We start from the raw sequence: 15,074 nt of genomic DNA on the forward strand, positions 1-15,074 counted from the left end.
TTGATTTGTTCCAAAATTTTGTCAGCTACAGATGTCAAGCTGACAGGTCGATAGTTACCCGGATCCTCTTGTTTCCCTTTCTTGAAAATGGGGACATTTGCCGACCTCCATCTGGCACCTCACCTCACTTGAAATATAATTAAAGCCTTTTCTGTTATGTTTAGCACTTCTTGCTAACCTAAGCTCATGCTGAGCTTTAGCTTTTCTAACCCTGTCTCTACAATTATTGGTTATTTGTTTATACTCATCCTTGGTAATAAGGCCTTCCTTCCATTTCCTAAATTACTCTTTTTATTCCTCAAATCATTTTACAGCTGTTTATGGAGCCACCTTGGCTTCCTCTTTCCATCTTTCCTTCTCAAGGGAATTGTTTGTGATTGAGCCTTCAGTATTTCACTTTTAAGAGAGTCCCAGGCCTCTTGGACTCCCATCTCTTTAAGTCTTTCTGACCACGGGACTCTACCCAACATACCTTTAAGTCTGTTAAAATATGTTTTCCTGAAGTCCAGTCTATACCGCACACTACGTAAAGGTTTTCTCTTTCCCACAATTCATAATTCCAAAAGCACATGATCATTGCTACCAAGTGTGCCCACTACAGTTACGTGAGGAGCAAACGTAAAGGAGGCAATAGGCCCACTGCTGGGTGTGGATGGACAAACTCTAACGGAGGATGCAGAGAAAGCAGAAAGGCTCAGCGCCTATTTTACATCTGTTTTTTCCCACAGGTCAAAGGGTTTTGGCACATCTAGAGATGGCAGTAGCCAAGAGATAATGTCTGGGTGGCAGGTTGACATGGACAGAGAGGTTGTTGAGAGGCATTTAGCTGTACTGGATGAGTTCAAATCCCCTGGGCCAGATGAAATGCACCCGAGAGTGCTCAAAGAACTTTCCAGAGAACTTGCAGAACCCTTGTCCATCATCTTCGGGACCTCTTTAAAGACTGGAGATGTCCCGGAGGACTGGAAGAGAGCAAACATTCCGATCTTCAAAAAGGAAGGATGACCTGGGAAACTACAGACCAGTGATTCTGACCTCTGTTGTGGGTAAGATAACGGGGTAGATATTAAACGGAGCGATATGCAAACATCTGGAGGACAATTTGGTGATCCAAGGAAGTCAGCATGGATTTGTCTCCAACAGGTCCTGTTAGACTAACCTGGTTTCCTTTTTTGACCAAGTGACAGGTTTGCTGGATCGTGGAAATTCGGTTGATGTAGTTTACTTGGTAAAGCTTTTGATAAGGTTCCCCATGATGTTCTGATGGATACATTGAAGGACTGCAATCTGGATTTTCAAATAGGTGGATAGGGAATTGGTTAGAGAACCGCACTCAAAGAGTTGTTGTCAATGGTGTTTCATCAGACTAGAGGGAGGTGAGTAGCGGGGTACCTCAGGGCTCGGTGCTCAGTCCAGTACTTTTTAACATATTTATAAATGATCTAGATGAGGGGGTGGAAGGACTAATCAAGTTTGCAGATGACACCAAATTGGGAGGACTGGCAAATACTCCAGAAGATATAGAGTTCAACGAGATCTGAACACAATGGATCATAGAATCATAGAGTTGGAAGGGGTCATACAGGCCATCTAGCGCAACCCCCTGCTCTACGCAGGATAAGCCCTAAGCATCCTAAAGCATCCAAGAAAAGTGTGTATCCAACCTTTGCTTGAAGACTGCCAGTGAGGGGGAGCTCACCCCCTCCTTAGGCAGCCTATTCCACCGCTGAACTGCTTTGTGAATTTTCCCCCTGATATCAAGCCTATATCGTTGTACTTGTAGTTTAAACCCATTACTGCGTGTCCTCTCCTCTGCAGCCAGCAGAAACAGCATCCTGCCCTCCTCCAAGTGACAACCTTTCAAATACGTAGAGGGCTATTATGTCCCCTCTCAAACTCCTTTTCTCCAGGATGAACATTCCCAAGTCCCTCAACCTGTCTGCATAGGGCTTGGTCCCTTGACCCCAGATCATCTTTGTTGCTCTCCTCTGTACCCTTTCAATTTTATCTACGTCCTTCTCGAAGTGAATCCTCCAGAACTGCACACAGTACTCCAGGTGTGGTCTGACCAGTGCCGTATACAATGGGACTATGACATCTTGTGATTTTGATCTGATGCCCCTGTTGATAGAGCCCAAAATGGCATTTGCCTTTTTTCCCGCTGCATCACACTGCCTGCTCATGTTTAGTTTACAATCCACAAGTACCCCAAGGTCTCGTTCACACAGTGTTACCTAGAAGCGTATCCCCCATCCAGTAGGCATGCTTTTCATCTTTCTGACCCAGATGCAGAACTTTATACTTATCTTTATTAAATTGCATCTTGTTCTCATTTTCCATTTTTCCATTGTGTTCAGATCTTGTTGAACTCTGTCTCAATCTTCCGAAGTATTTGCCAGTCATCTGCAAACTTGATGAGTAAAGTTTAGCTGTGCAGAGTTATTTGCTGTCTTCGTCTAGAAACAGCACCTTGTCTTTCTCTTTTGGGGAAGATCTTGAATAGGTGTTTAAAACTGGCTGAATAAAGTTACATCTGATGGTATCATAAATGTGGCAGAACAGAAGCACATGTTCGCCTGACTCTATCCATCTGCTGGCACAAGGACAGAGTCGCTGAGCAAGGGGTTCTTTTTGGTAACGCTCCTCCAACACAGCTGTGTACCTTGGTGAAGGCCCTTTTATGGGTGTTAAGTTCTAGGGGCTGGAACAAGCTTGTATCGGATCCTATCATGACACAGAAACTCTGGTGTTTTGGCTAGATCACTTTGCCAACTAATGTCCTTGGCCCTTGGTTTAATTATGGATTTAGCTTGATCTTGGTGTAAGTTGGCTGTTGTTCCATAAAGCCAAGCTGTGATAGTTTGCGCTTCACAGTTTTTAGCCAAATTGACTGAAAGTTGTCTCTTAAAATCAAAGCAGACAATCGCTTCGGGTCGTAGGATAGCTTCAGCCAATAGAGGATCGATAGTGTATAGATCTTATCTTTCACACTTTGCATACCTGTTTCCAATCTCACTCTAGCATTTGAAATGCATTTGGGGAGCTGGATGATCTTCCTTATAAATGCTGACTGTACCCTTTCCAGTAGAATAACACTAGATCTTGGGGCTCCTGAAAAGGAGCCATATAGCAGCTGAGAAAGTGTCTTGGCTCTGTAGGCTTGGCTCTAGGGCAGCTGGCACAAAGTATTTTCCCTTGGTTCGATAGGATTTGACAATGTTGTTAGCTGATCTTTGGGCTTGCTCAGCAGCATATTGATAGTAAGCAGTCCTGGCACATGAAGATTGTAATACAACTCCCAGGTATTTGAACCTACTGACTTCTTCAATTTTATAGTTGTCTAGTTTCCAAATGTTTTGTTTTATCCTCTTGGCGAAAACCATGACCTTTGTCTTTTGGTAGTTTACTTTGAGTTGTTCTTTACAGTAGCTGCTAAGCCTCCTTAGCATTCTTTTGAGTCTTATTGTAGTTCTGGAAAGTAAAACCCTCAATTCTAGTATTCCAATTGTATTATCCTACCAAGTTTCTGTGATTCCTATTAGGTCATAGCCCCCTTCCTCTATTACGACTACTAGTTCTCCTGCTTGTTTCCCATATTCTGTGCATTAGTGTACAGACATTGTAATCTATTCCTTGTGCGCCCCAGGGTTTTGGTTTTTGAATTTCCTTGCAAGTTAGTAGTTCCCTACTTATGTGCCATCCCCTGTACATTTGCACTCTTCTCATCTTGAGTTCTTACCCTCACACCAAGTTCGGAATTTACGTCTCGCTCCCCCTTTGGATCTTATTTAAATCCCTCTTTACCAGGTTTGCAAAGGTTCTCCCAAAAATACTTTTTCCGTCTCTTGTGAGGTGCACACCGTCTCCTGATAGTAGCCCCTCATATTGACATCAGAGACCATGACACAGAAATCCAAACCTTTCCTGACTACACCAGTGACATAGCCAGTCATTTATTTGCATCATTTCCCTCCCTCTCCCTAAGCCAGTTTGGTGTAGTGGTTAGGAGTGCGGACTTCTAATCTGGCATGCCGGGTTCCATTCTGCGCACCCCCACATGCAGCCAGCTGGGTGACCTTGGGCTCGCCACGGCACTGATAAAACTGCTCTGACCGGGCAGTGATATCAGGGCTCTCTCAACCTCACCCACCCCCACAGGGTGTCTGTTGTGGGGAGAGGAATGGGAAGGCGACTGTAAGCCGCTTTGATCCTCCTTCCGGTAGGGAAAAGCGGCATATAAGAACCAACTCTTCTTCTTCTTCTTCTTCTTCTTCTAAGCCACGGCCACTTACAGGAAGGAATGATGAAAACACAACCTGTGCTCCCAGGTCCTTTACTGTTTCCCCCTAGATCCACAAAGTCTTTCTTAATATGTTCTATACTCTGCTGGGCAGTATTATTTGTTCCTACATGGATGAGAAGGAAGGGATAATGATCTGTGGGCTTGATGTGCCTGTCCAGCCGTTCTGTCACGTCCTTGATGCGTGCACCAGGTAGGCAGCAGACCTCTCGAGACAGTAAGTCTGGTCTACACACTTTGGCCTCTACGCCTCTCAGCAGGGAATCCCCAGTGGTGGTCTGTCCTTGCTTCATTGCATTCAGCTTCTGCCAGGAATCAATAATTTTGGCACATCACTAAAAGCTGATGTGATTGGAGGATCCTATCTTCCTTGAAGCAAAATTCATGTTATCCAAAGAGCCTACCTGTTGCATCTCTGCATGGGATGTTGCTTTAGCCTTAGCAACCACTAAATCAGGAGGCACACTTCAGGGGTTCACACAGAAATATGGAAAGTGATTTTGATGGGGGGGAAGGGAAAGCAATTTTTGGGACAGTGTTGTAAGTTACTGGGCTAGCGGCCTGATGTTGCTAGGGGCCCTAGAAGTGCTGCGAAGCATATTTGCATTCCAGTTCCTCAATAAGTATGCTTATTATGAAAGGCCAAAGCTGAGAGTGAGCTAAGATTGGCCAGGGAAGCCCATTGTAACAAGAAAGGATTTTTCAGTTATGTTAGGAGCAAACGTAAAGTAAAGGAGGCAATAGGCCCACTGTTGGGTGCGGATGGACAAACTCTAACGGAGGATGCAGAGAAGGCAGAAAGGCTTAGTGCCTATTTTACATCTGTTTTTTCCCACAGGTCAAAGTGTTTAGGCACATCTAGAGATGGCCGTAGCCAAAGGATAGTTGGGTGGCAGGTTAACATGGATAGATAGGTTGTCGAGAGGCATTTAGCTGCACTGGATGAGTTCAAATCCCCTGGTCCGGATGAAATGCACCCGAGAGTACTCAAAGAACTTTCCAGAGAACTTGCAAAGCCCTTGTCCATCATCTTCGGAACCTCTTTAAGGACTGGAGATGTCCCGGAGGACTGGAAGAGAGCAAACATTATTCCGATCTTCAAAAAAGGGAGGAAGGATGACCCAGGAAACTACAGACTAGTGAGTCTGACCTCTGTGGTGGGGAAGATAATGGAGCAGATATTAAAGGGAGCGATCTGCAAACATCTGGAGGACAATTTGGTGATCCAAGGAAGTCAGCATGGATTTGTCTCCAACAGGTCCTGCCAGACCAACCTGGTTACCTTTTTTGACCAAGTAACAGGTTTGCTGGATCGTGGAAATTCTGTTGATGTCATTTACTTGGATTTTAGTAAAGCTTTTGACAAGGTTCCCCATGACGTTCTGATGGATAAGTTGACGGACTGCAATCTGGATTTTTGAGATAGTTAAGTGGATAGGGAATTGGTTAGAGAACCGCACTCAAAGAGTTGTTGTCAATGGTGTTTCATCAGACTGGAGAGAGGTGAGTAGCGGGGTACCTCAGGGCTCAGTGCTCGGCCCGGTACTTTTAAACATATTTATTAATGATCTAGATGAGGGGGTGGAGGGACTACTCATCAAGTTTGCAGGTGACACCAAATTGGGAGGACTGGCAAATACTCCAGAAGATAGAGACAGAGTTCAACGAGATCTGAACACAATGGAAAAATGGACAAATGAGAACAAGATGCAATTTAATAAAGATAAATGTAAAGTTCTGCATCTGGGTCAGAAAAATGAAAAGCGTGACAACTGGATGGGGGATACGCTTCTAGGTAACACTGTGTGTGAATGAGACCTTGGGGTACTTGTGGATTGTAAACTAAACATGAGCAGGCAGTGTGATGCAGCGGTAAAAAAGGCAAATGCCATTTTGGGCTGTATCAACAGGGGCATCAGATCAAAATCACAAGATGTCATAGTCCCATTGTATACGGCACTGGTCAGACCGCACTTGGAGTACTGTGTGCAGTTCTGGAGGCCTCACTTCAAGAAGGATGTAGATAAAATTGAAAGGGTACAGAGGAGAGCGACAAAGATGATCTGGGGCTAAGGGACCAAGCCCTATGAAGATGGGTTGAGGGACTTGGGAATGTTCAGCCTGGAGAAAAGGAGGTTGAGAGGGGACATGATAGCCCTCTTTAAGTATTTGAAAGGTTGTCACTTGGAGGAGGGCAGGATGCTGTTTCTGCTGGCTGCAGAGGAGAGGACACGCAGTAATGGGTTTAAACTTCAAGTACAAGGATATAGGCTAGATATCAGGAAAAAAGTTTTTCACAGTCAGAGTAGTTCAGCAGTGGAATAGGCTGCCTAAGGAGGTGGTGAGCTCCCCTTCACTGGCAGTCTTCAAGCAAAGGTTGGATACATACTTTTCTTGGATGCTTTAGGATGCTTAGGGCTGATCCTGCGTTGTGCAGGGGGTTGGACTAGATGGCCTGTATGGCCCCTTCCAACTCTATGATTCTACAATTCCAAGACATTCTGCTCCCAAGAGTGCCCATCTTGCAAAGGCTGCCCCTGTACTGGGAAATGAGATCCAAAGAATGAATATATATTTGACAAAAACCACTCTAAATCACTGAAGAATTTGTGTTCCAAGTGGGAGCTGTAAGACAGGAAGTCGCTGGTTCAGTTCTTCAGTGACCCGTTAAATGGTGGCCACTAAGATACCATTCTATGTCTGCTGCTGTCTGCAACATGAATGACCTTGGCCTACCTTATTGGACTGTTATCAAGGTAACTGTAATCTGCCTTGAATCTCCACAAGGAAAGCAGACTATAAGTAACAAAAATAAATTAGAACAGGATCAGCCCATGGGCCATCTTGCTCAGCACCCTGCCCCACACAGTAGTGAACAAAATTGGTGAACTGGGTGCAATGTTGGGATTCGGGTTTGATGCCTCTAGCCCACCATGGGGACTGGTGGTAGAAAAACCCAATTAACAATAATCCCTCTGTAGAGACTCCCTGTATTCATCATGCCTAATAGGCAGTGGTAGACCTCTCTTCTCCAGGAATCTATTTAACCCCATTTAAAACCATACATACTTGTGGCCATTCTGACCTCTACTGTCAGTGGTGGTTGAATTTGCTCTCAAGTCACAACCAATTTATGGCAACTCCTCCTGGAGTTTTCTGGGCAAGAGATGTTCAGGGGTGATGGGCCATGCCTTGCCTCTGCATATTGACCTTGGCTTCCTTGCTGGTCTCCCTTCTTTAACCCTTTAGAGCCTGCTTGGTATCATGGTTAGGAGCATGGACTTCTAATCTGGAGAGCTGGGTTTGATTCCCCCCTCCCCCACATGCAGCCAGCTGGGTGACCTTGGGCTTGCCCCAGCACTGATGCAGCTGTTCAGACTGAGCAGTGATATCAGGGCTCTCTCAGCCTCTCCTCCCTCACAGGGTGTCTGTTGTGGGGAGAGGAATGTGAAGGCGACTGTAAGCCACTTTGAGATTCTTGGTAGACAAAACTCTGCTGTTCTTCCTCAGTTGGGACCAGAGGCGATCGGGCTGGCCAGGGTGCCGCGTGAGTATTCCTCAGCGCCGCCTTGATGTCGAGCGAAGCTGCGCAGCCCCGTGTTGGCCGCGCTCCCCGCCAAGCGCCCCTTCCCGCCAGGGAGCGGGCCCTGGATGCCCGGGCGAGGCCGCCTTTCAGGCCTGCGGAGCTGCGAGTGTGTTTCACACGGTGGTCTTGTCCGTCTCTCCAAGGTCAAGGAAAGGCTGTCTCCTCCGCCCGCGACGCCCCTTGCCTTACCCACCTACGGCCGAACACCTCTTGCTTCCCCGCCCAGAGGCTTCGCGGGCCGTCAGCGACGGGCCGCGTAGGGAGGCGCCAGGCGTTCTAACGAGTCGCGCGCGGGGCATGCCGGTACTTGTAGTCCGGCCGGGGCGGAGCGTCTTTCCCCGGCCGGCTTTGTGAACTACGCCTCCCGCCAGGCCGCGCTCCGCGGCGCATGAGCGGCGCCCATCACTCCGGCTAGCGCATCCCTCCTGCTCGCCTCGGCCGGGATCGGGAAGACGACGAAGAAGCGGCGGCGGCGGCGGCGGCGGCGCGCGCACATCCCGAGCCAGGCGAGGCGGCGGCGGCGGAGCCGGCCAGGCCCAAGTAATGGCCGTGCGCGGGGGCGGGGGGTCCTCCAATCCCGGGGCCGAAAGGCCCGCCTGCCCGCCCAGGCCACGCTTTGTTGGGGGCGGGCGGCGGGCTTGCGCGCGACTCGCCTGGGAAGCGCCGGGGTGGGGGGTGGCAGCGCCGCCCTGGCACAAAAGGGGGCCGCGGCGGGAACCAGACAGCCTCTGCCCGCCGGCCGCTCATTGTCTCCCCGCCCTCCTTGCCTCACTCCCTCGGCCGGGTCTCGCCAGGCCTCCGCGCGGGGCAGCGCCTCCTCCTCCCCCCCCCGTCTTTCCTCTTCCGACGGGGCCCTGGGGGGGGGGGGTGCCCTGGGTCGCGGCGAGCGGCGGGGAGGCCGGGCCCAGGCTGCTCCGGGGGGGCGGGCGGGCGGGCACCTTTGTCCTCCCTCGGGCCCCAGGGGGAGGGCGGGAGGCGGCGCCGGGCGAGCCCCACACAACTCCCGGCCGGGCGGGGGCGCCGCCTTCTCCCGGCTTACTCGGGAGTCGGGCAGGACACCTGGGCTCCCTCCTCTCGGGGGGGGGGCGGAAGGAGGCCCTTGGCCTGCCTCAGGGAGACCGCCCTCCTCCTCCTCCTCTTCCAGGCTCCTCGCGCGCAGGCCGGCAGCTGGTTTGGTGGCCTGGCCTGCAGCGATGCAAACTGGCAGACTCCCACGTGCAAAGATGGACCGCTTGGCTTGCAAACATAGAGTTGGGGGAGTGGCCTTTTCTGTTCCAAAACAAAAACTTGGTTGCGTGGAGATGGATTCTCGGGGAAGGAGGCTTTTCAGTCCAACTGGCATGTACTTAAGACTTCCAGTGCAAGCCAGAAGAGGCGGCCACCCTCCCCGCCTACTTTGTTTCCAGCGTTCTTTGCACAAACCTCAGTGGTGCACAAGAGATTGGCTGATGGTGGAACCATGGACCCCTGCCTGCTGCCATTCAAGAGGCCGTGTGAACAGATTGGTTGAAAAAAATGGATGGCAGTGAGTTTGAATGCTGTTCTCTGCCAGGGCTTACTTTCTGGGGAAAGATGCTGGATAAAGGCTGTCCAGGAAGCACTGCTGCATTTGCAGCTTGTTGTCAGTGGCGAGGGACACACACTTTGTGCCTGCTTGCTTGGGGCAGTTTAACTGCTTCATATGTTAGTATTCAATTTCAAAGCACTGGAAAAAGATGGGCAGTGGTAGATGTTGTCATGTGCATGAGATACAGCAGTGCTCATATAAGACCAGTCCTTGTCCCGTTTATTCTGATTTGTCTGATCCTATGTAAGGTGGCACCCTGCCTGAACATAAAATGATTCTTGTACAAATACCTGGAACCCTTAGCAACACTGCTATGATGCTGCTGTTGCATTGCAGGCTGCGATTCTAATACCCTTAATGGAAAGACCACTGGATTCTATGGGATCAGAGGTGCTTTATTTCCCAGAGGAAAAAATCTATTTCTAAAGATTTGTTGATTCATGAAATTGACAATGAATGGAAGGGGAAACGCTGATCGCCATTTTGGGGTCAGAAGGCAAATTTCCTCCAGACCAGGGATTTTTTAAATAGGGGATCATCATCTGGATATGGAATCAGGGTCACTGTGGGTTGGCAGGTAGTTGTGAATTTTCTGCATTCTGCTGGGGGTTGGACTAGATGACCCTGGAGGGCCCTTCCAACTCTGATTCCAGGGTATTTTGCCTATATGATGGTGGACAAGCATGGTAATTTCAAAGTTATAGTTAGTGTTTTCCAGGTGATACTATTTCTGTGGTTATCTGTTCTTACTACTCGGTGCAGACTGAAAGCAGATTAGAAAATGAACTGCCTCCTCACATTCACACAAAAAATAACTAGTGAATTCGTAGGAACTGGGAGGGGGGATTCCATGTATGTTTTACCAGTTAGGAACCTTGAATGGGATGTGAGGTGAGGATAGAACTTAATGGGCATTTTCACACATACCAAATGATATTCAATCTAATTCTGCCACATTTTGCGCTTTGCAAACCGATTTTGCCATTTCACACAATAAAATCCAGTTGCAAAATGCATTGATAGTGAATTGAAAGTGCATTATTTAGTGTTTGTGAAAGCACCTTTTGTATAAGTATAATATATACATTGAGAAGATAAATGTATGAATTCACCAGAATTCTTATTACAGTGTCTTCCACCATGCCAGAGGTGACATATAAATAACATTTTTACCTTTGGCATTTAACTAACAAATAATAAAAATGGTCAGGTCCTCACTGACCTCCGTGGATAGGAGTAAAATTCTGGTGTAGTGAAGGGCCATATCCATGGCGTATCTTGTTCTTTGAGTGCCCTGAAATTTGAGTGTGCCTTTTGCTTGGCTCTGTCAAATTTAAACAATGTTTGGGATGTAGATATGTTTAAATTTCAATAGGTATTATTCCAATCAAAATAATTCATGCATAAAACAATTCTTCATTTTTCCTTAATCAAGTTTTTCAGTATTACAGCTATTGGAATGTAATAGTAACATGACATATTTTTAAATTAAAGTAAACATGAATGTGCTAAATCAAATCACACTGCATTCAGGGCATGGGGTAATTTTCCAGAAAGCAACTGTCTTTTTTTCCAGAAAATCCAGACAATTCAGGTTATTATTTTAAATTTTTATGTGGTACTATTCCTTTCAATAGCAACAGGACACAGAAATGTAGCTGCAAAAGCTTTTGTCATCATCAGCCAAAGTAGTTTCTGTGTGTTGGGCTGTACAGACATTGGAGCAGGGCTCCTGCAGTGGCTCTCCGTGCTGTTTTGTGGGTGTGTATATAGCTTTTGTGCTTTGGGTCTGCCTAGTGTTAGTGAATTGAATTTGCATCTAACGGTGCCACTGCCCTACCAGCTGTGTAACATCAATGGAATAATATGGAACTAGTTCTCCTAATTTTAGTGCAGTTTGTAGAAGTTTGAGGTGGTTCTGAGAGAGCAAGGGTGGCTGCTCCAGCTAATGGGAGTGGCTTGTTCCGAGTGGTCTGGTTAGCCTGCCCTTTACTCCCCTGGATCACGGGTCACAGGGTGAAGGGGAGGGGAGTACTAAGTGAGCTGTTCACCCATCTTGCCTGGGTCTGGTGGCAAATTGCCATCCTATGGGGGATTTTTAGAATCATGGCAGTGAGACTGGCACTTTTTCTGTTTAAAAGTGTAGATACTGCAGCTGTAGAACTTTAAAATATGTCCAAAACTGTTGCTTTGCCAACTTTGCGTGTGTATATGTGTGAGAGATGTGCTTTTAGGTTGCAACTGACTTATGGTGACTATGGAGTTTTCAAGGCATGAGACTTTGGGAGGTGGATTTGTCATTGCCTGCCTCTAGTTGTATCCCTGGACTTCCTTGGTGGTCGCCCATCCAAGGGCTGACTCTGCTTATTTTCAAAGATCTGACAATATGAAGTTAGCCTGCACTATCCAGGTCAGGGCTTTGCCATTTTAGAGGCAAATAAATAAGTAAAATAAATGTTGAAATTATGAAACAAATTTTGCAATAAAGAGAAGAGTGTGTTCTGTGGAAAAAAGCTATTTGATACCATCACAACAGGATATAGCAGCAGGTTTGGATTTCAGTTTAAAATTAAAAAAAATTAATATACTGAACTCTGTTCTTTAATAATTTACATTGTAGCATATTAGTTGCTGTCTGAATTATTCACAATAAACACATACTTTAAAATATGTTGCACATGTCTGCATGTAGGAATGATGATAAACTAATCCTGTAAGTTATGCAAACAAAAATTATGAAAGTGTATGTATTTGAGTGATTAAAATCTTGTCTTTAAAAAGAGGAAAAATCATGGGATTTTTTCAGTTCTTCCCATTAGAAAAAAAATTCCAAATCTTTTCCTGGCCTTGACATGCCTATAATCAATTAAACTCTGAAAAGTTCCTGTGAGCCCAAAGCATTGATCAGTGCCAGATCCTGGCTAGCTTGCATTTGTGTGTGTGTGTGTGTGTGTGTGTGTGTGTGTGTGTTTGTTTATTTTACTCTACTTTTCTCCCTGAGGGGGCATTCAGAATCTTACAAAATAACAGAAAATAATACCATGTAAATGAGCAGAGGAAATTACAATACTCAGCAGACAGAACTGCTTTGGATTAGCTGGCCTGGTTTTGCATGAGCCAAACAAGACTTTGAGTTTGCTTTTTTAAAGTCCAGATTCCCTGTAGGGGCTTGGAAGTCTGCAGGGTAAGGAAGGAAGGAAGGACTCCTGCTCCTCCTGCCTCCGTTTTCTCTGCAGAATTAGCATTGGGGGAGGGGATTATTCTTGCTGCTCTACATGGAGAACCAAGCATAAAGAAATACACCTCAGCAGTGCTTTGATTGTTGTGGGGGCAGGCATGTCATCCTTCCCATATGGGATCTGCTTTATTTTTGAAAAAAACAAGTCATTCTGACCTCTAATTAGATTTGGCAGCCTAGACTCAACTCATTAACACTAGTGAGCATTTTATTTGGCCCTCTGTCACTCTGAGGAAGAGGAAGTGACAGGCCCAAAGCACCAGCTCTGGTGGAAGCACAAAAAAGGGGAGTAGGGGATGCTGCTAGGGATATGTAGTTCTTGCTTCCCACATTCCCAACATAAATGTTCGTTGCTGATAAAGTTTGCCTCCAACTTTAATTTTTTTTAAAATGTGTCTTGATTGTTGGTTGGAAGGCATTAGTCTGAAATAAGTAGACATCACCCACAAATTTACAGTCTGATTAAATCTAAGCAGAAAAAAAGAGTGGACTTTCATGAAATTTGCACATTACAAATCTCAAATCTTAAGTGTTGACCTGGGGCATTGTTGTATATCACAAAACCCCAGCCTGTGTATCTTGATCTGAGAAGCAAGCCCCACCATGAGTTTTCTTTGTTTGTTTGATTTGATTTACATGTCGCCCCCCCCCCACTGCAGTGTCTTGGTTTAAACATTATTACAATTTTGTGTTGCAGTGCTGGAACCCCTGCTCAGCTCAGAGTTCTAGAATTGGCAGGCTCCATTTCAGATGGCTGTCTGTCCCTTGGAGAACACAGGGTTTGTTTTGAAACTCACACTTTAATACACTTTTTTCCCCTCTTCTGTCCCAGTGAAGAACGGAAATATGATGGGATTTGTGAGGAAAGGTGGAAGGGGACCAGGTGGCAGAGAATTTCTTTTTCATGCTGCTCAAGGCGTGCACATTGCATTGGCCGTGTGCTGGGCCAGGCTTGTGAGTGGCACTGGAATGCTGGTGCTTACTCAGTCCTCATTTGCTAATTAATGGACTTTGATCCTAAAGGCTTGGGGCATGTATGTAGCCATGCATGATGATTGCCCAATCTGCCCAAATCATCACATACCTGACACCCTCTACAAACTCCACATTTAGTCACAACACTTAGTTGGCACAGCTCTGTTGCCATCTTTCACTGAAAGAACCAAAAGCTGTGCTAGTTGGGTGGAGTTTTTGTGTATGCATGTAATAATTATTACTTGCCCTTGGGATTCCAGAGCCTCCCAAATCTTTTGTGGCCCTGAAGTACTGAGGCCCCTGTGACATCAGGACTGGCTGCTTCAGTCAGCAGCCACAGCCACTGGTCGGTGGGTGGCACACATACCAGCCAGGGGCCCTTGATGTAATAGAGGTTTATAACTTTTTAAGGGCTTTGGAAGAGTAGCTCTTTGTGGTACTCATACTTGAGTGACCCAGTGTAATGTGTAGTTAAAGATTCCACAACAGAGTACATCTTCATAAGATGCATAATTAATGTTCATGGGGGGAAGCCCCCAAGGAGAGGCGTTTCCTTCATGCTTTTTGGGTGTCTAGCAGGTATTGAAGTGTTGCTTGTGGGAGACAGAATGCAAGTCTAGAGGAATTCTGGAATTATGTCTTACTAAACCCTAGTGATTTATGTCCTCACAAGACTGCTGGTATTGTTTGAGCTGCTGGAATATAGTGGAAAGCAGAGTCTGAAGAGATCTGTACCTGGAACTGCTGAAGGGAAGGGCGGAGCTCTATCACTGAATAAGCTACTTTGGGAGACTTGCTCTTTTTGTTAATCTTGTATACAGGTTTGTGGAACTGCATTGAGTCACGGTGGGAAAGTAAGTTCATGGATAGAAAGTTAGGGATGTGCCCTTTACGTGTATATTGGAGGAATGGTAAATTTCTGGAAATTTTGAAGCCATAGAAAACATAGAAAGCACCAATACAGGAAAGCAAAAGAAACAATAAATTGTGTAGCCGAATCTATGTATTAGGTGTGCAATGAAGAAAGGGTAAATGAAAAGTCTCCTTACTGTGTTTCCTTAATGATGCTGAAAGCTGAACAAGGTTCAGTATACCCTAGTTTCGCAAGTATTTCCTCAGCAGCAAAGCTAAACAATAAAAAGTAGGAACTCTGGGATAATGCAAAATATAAATTCCAAATTATTATTTCCAAGAAGGGATACTGAATAAATGAGACTAACCCTATAAAGCATAAAAATAGATCTTAAGAAGGAACCAAGCTCAAAGTTACTATTTTAGCTTTTCTTGCTGTAATCAAAAAATGGAAGGAAATAGTATCTGATATGTCAAAATAGCATAATTTTATACATTGCTAATACTTACTAAGCGATCAGTTTGAGGTCCTGCAGCCTGTTAGTACATCTGTCCT

The 15,074-nt window shown here is 46.1% G+C and overlaps 1 protein-coding gene across 5 annotated transcripts in view; it reads left to right on the forward strand.

Moving 5' to 3' along the window:
* BRD3 (bromodomain containing 3) overlaps positions 1–15,074 on the forward strand; it is a 184,685-nt gene that overhangs the window by 28,357 nt on the left and 141,254 nt on the right. For 3 of the 5 annotated variants that reach the window (XM_077305026.1, XM_077305029.1, XM_077305030.1), the window contains exon 1: positions 8,246–8,426. The exons of 1 other annotated variant lie outside the window; for it this stretch is intronic. The gene's annotated coding sequence lies outside the window, so the exon portion shown is untranslated. Of the gene's footprint in view, positions 1–8,241; positions 8,427–15,074 lie in introns of those variants that run through there. One more of the 5 variants, XM_077305031.1, reaches the window with a different exon arrangement.

The sequence above is a fragment of the Paroedura picta genome, chromosome 12 (genome assembly GCF_049243985.1).
Source record: "Paroedura picta isolate Pp20150507F chromosome 12, Ppicta_v3.0, whole genome shotgun sequence".
In the NCBI taxonomy this organism is placed as follows: Eukaryota; Metazoa; Chordata; class Lepidosauria; order Squamata; family Gekkonidae; genus Paroedura; species Paroedura picta.